The sequence below is a fragment of the Haplochromis burtoni genome, unplaced genomic scaffold (assembly GCF_018398535.1).
Source record: "Haplochromis burtoni strain Fernald_Lab_line unplaced genomic scaffold, NCSU_Asbu1 Contig_628, whole genome shotgun sequence".
NCBI classification, from domain to species: domain Eukaryota; kingdom Metazoa; phylum Chordata; class Actinopteri; order Cichliformes; family Cichlidae; genus Haplochromis; species Haplochromis burtoni.
This window is the reverse complement of record NW_024582989.1, coordinates 4,885-7,528: the sequence shown is the minus strand read 5'-3', so window position 1 is coordinate 7,528 and position 2,644 is coordinate 4,885. Positions and strand designations below refer to the sequence as shown.

Here is a 2,644-nt window from a genome sequence, read left to right as displayed (position 1 = left end):
TAACACTTGCCACTGTCAACATTTATTTTACCAGTGTTTGGGCAAAAAACTTCAGTTGTAAACATTTTAACATGGAAACAATTGTTCGTCTTTAAAAGTCCGCAAAATATACATTCATCCTGCATTCCTAACTTACCCTTATTCTTAGTATGTATTGCAATTACCTTTACAATGCACACAATGTAACAAACAGAATATGAACATATTTCCACCTCATAACAATATGCCTTGAACGGTAATATACACACCACCCTTCAACATTTCTGGTGCAGTGTCATCTCTCAATTAAATCCTTTGAATCTCAATTAAATCCCCTCCCCCAACAGTAAAATCTCTCAAATTGTAGTAGTTTACAAACTTTTCAAAATGTTCTAAATTTCTCTTAAATGTAATTTTCCCGTTATCTGTCATTTACAAATTACCATTTTATTCCCATTCAGCCTCCGAAAAACTTCTGTCCATCTGACAGAACATTCATCATCCAAATTAAAGGTTGGCTTATTCATTCAGTGTATTCTTGAGCAACTGTACCTTGGTCAAGAGTCTGCTGACATACAGATGAAGGAAGAGCTTCTGAAGTACTTCAAAGAAAGCTTTCAGTCTTGAGGTTAACTGAGATTCAGTGCATATATCCCACCCATTAAGAGTGCACATGCAGAGGCCAGGTCTTCCAGGTCATGCAGGACACACTAGATGGTTATACCCACATCGGCTGGAGGAGTGCTGGCATCAGCTCTTTCGATGGTAAAGATAGCAAGGGTAATTTGTTCCAGCTCCCTCTGAACAGCTGTAGCTTAGACACAAAAACATAGAAAAATGGCATCCAGTTTTAAAAAAAGAAAGAAAAAGGGCCAAAGCTACCCTTTAATGACGTAAACACAATATTAGGAACATGCACCCCAGTGCGCCACTATTTAAGACTACAGATTCAACGATAAATATAAATAGTTTGGGTATACAAGAAGATTTCCCAAAACATTTAAACAGGTTCCATGCAAATTACAACAACAACAACATTACAACATGCAACAACATTAGTTATTCAAAATTTGGTTTAATACAGATAAAAAACTAAACTAAAATTACCAACCAATTATTCTTTGAAGAGGATGCTTGGGTCTTCATTCAGGTAAAAAGGTAGTGCCCTGAGGACACACTCCCTCCCCTTTTCAATAGTTTCCTTCTGTAGAGAGTGGCAGAGATACAGGAAGAGAAAACAGAAATACTTTAGGATGACAGAAACTCACATTATACGCAAAATGAATGACATATCCACTGCACAGATAGACATGTACACAAGACCAACTAATCATCACATGGACATGAATAGTTAACCTGTTGGGCAGGGTTTCCACCACATTATATATGTCCATAATGGAGGTAAAGACAAACTAATACATCATCTTTTTTGCATTCAAAACATAACATAAAAACATTCACTTCTGGTTTAACCTAAATCAAGGGATCAGATTTTACATATGTTTAGGTAATTTAAATTTTCCAACGTTTTGAGTACCAAACTTTGTCTTGCTTAATATAAATGTAAGTGCACTGTGCAGCTACCATACACTAGCTGTTTAAATTTGAAAATGATCTTATTAGCCATAATATTTTGCTACCAACAGAATAACGCACCTGTGTGGCTGGGGCCAAAGTTTGTCTAATTTTCTTCCCTGCAACGCCTCCTTTTTTCTTGAAGACTTTTATGAGCTGGTCAGTGTATTGGTCAAGTTGTGTAAAAAGCCTTGGAACATGTGCAGCAGTAGTAATCCTCACAAATTCTGCTTCCACCTGAAAACATGTCAACAAACACAACATACTGTACTGTAAATATACATACTATATGTACACATATACATACTTTATAACTAAAACTAATGTAGAAAGACCTCATTAAAGCTATAATTTTAACACAAACATTTACACAAAATGCTAATGGAGCCATTACAGCTTTTATTGTTATTTATCAAGTTCCAAAAAATATTGATCACAGCTGATCTGAAAAGAATTTCATGCCTCAGGCCCTTGAACTGCAACCTTTACCATGGTTCAGATGTGGAGAAGAAATAACAGGGGCATGGGATGGGTCACAAAAGAAAACTTAACTTATAAAACAGTTTTGTTTTTAAAAGTATAACAGTTCACATACCACATACAAGCTCAGCAATACCACATACACCACATCAGTATAGGAGGGAGCAGGTAAAGGCAGGATCTGAGATTTATAAAGTAAAACAAGAAATTCATTACTTAATTTCAAGAAGCAAATTATTGTTTGAATTACAACTAAATAAAATACTACTCAGAAGAAAAGCAAGAGATTGACACTGCCATGTGCTAACTTTCTATAGAAGCAATTATCACCAGGTCTGTCGACCTCCATTGTCTGTCCACTCATATGTCTTGAATAATTTTATTAAAAAAATTAAGTGTGTACTTTCACAAACTGTAATTTATAACTACATTGATATGTATAACTCCGCTAGGAAACATGCTGTATTTACAGACCATTTTTACATAATACCGATTACTGATAGAGCAGTAACAATGGTGTCACAGTGGCTTTCGCCCTTGACTTTTTGGATTTTAAATGTCACTTTATGCTATCCTTGCTATCCTATTCGATATTTCTCCTCATCTCTTT

At 35.3% G+C, this 2,644-nt stretch overlaps 1 long non-coding RNA gene across 2 annotated transcripts; it reads right to left on the bottom strand.

The window, feature by feature from the left end:
- Positions 1-318: 318 nt before the first annotated feature.
- LOC121812505 lies at positions 319-2,531 on the bottom strand. 2 transcript variants are annotated; one of them, XR_006053100.1, is made up of 4 exons: positions 2,150-2,531; positions 1,636-1,791; positions 1,091-1,183; positions 319-793 (listed from the first exon to the last, which is right to left on the bottom strand). It is a non-coding gene; the product is annotated as an uncharacterized LOC121812505 (long non-coding RNA). The 2 variants fall into 2 exon arrangements; XR_006053099.1 differs by having other exon boundaries at positions 1,636-2,529.
- Positions 2,532-2,644: the final 113 nt, after the last annotated feature.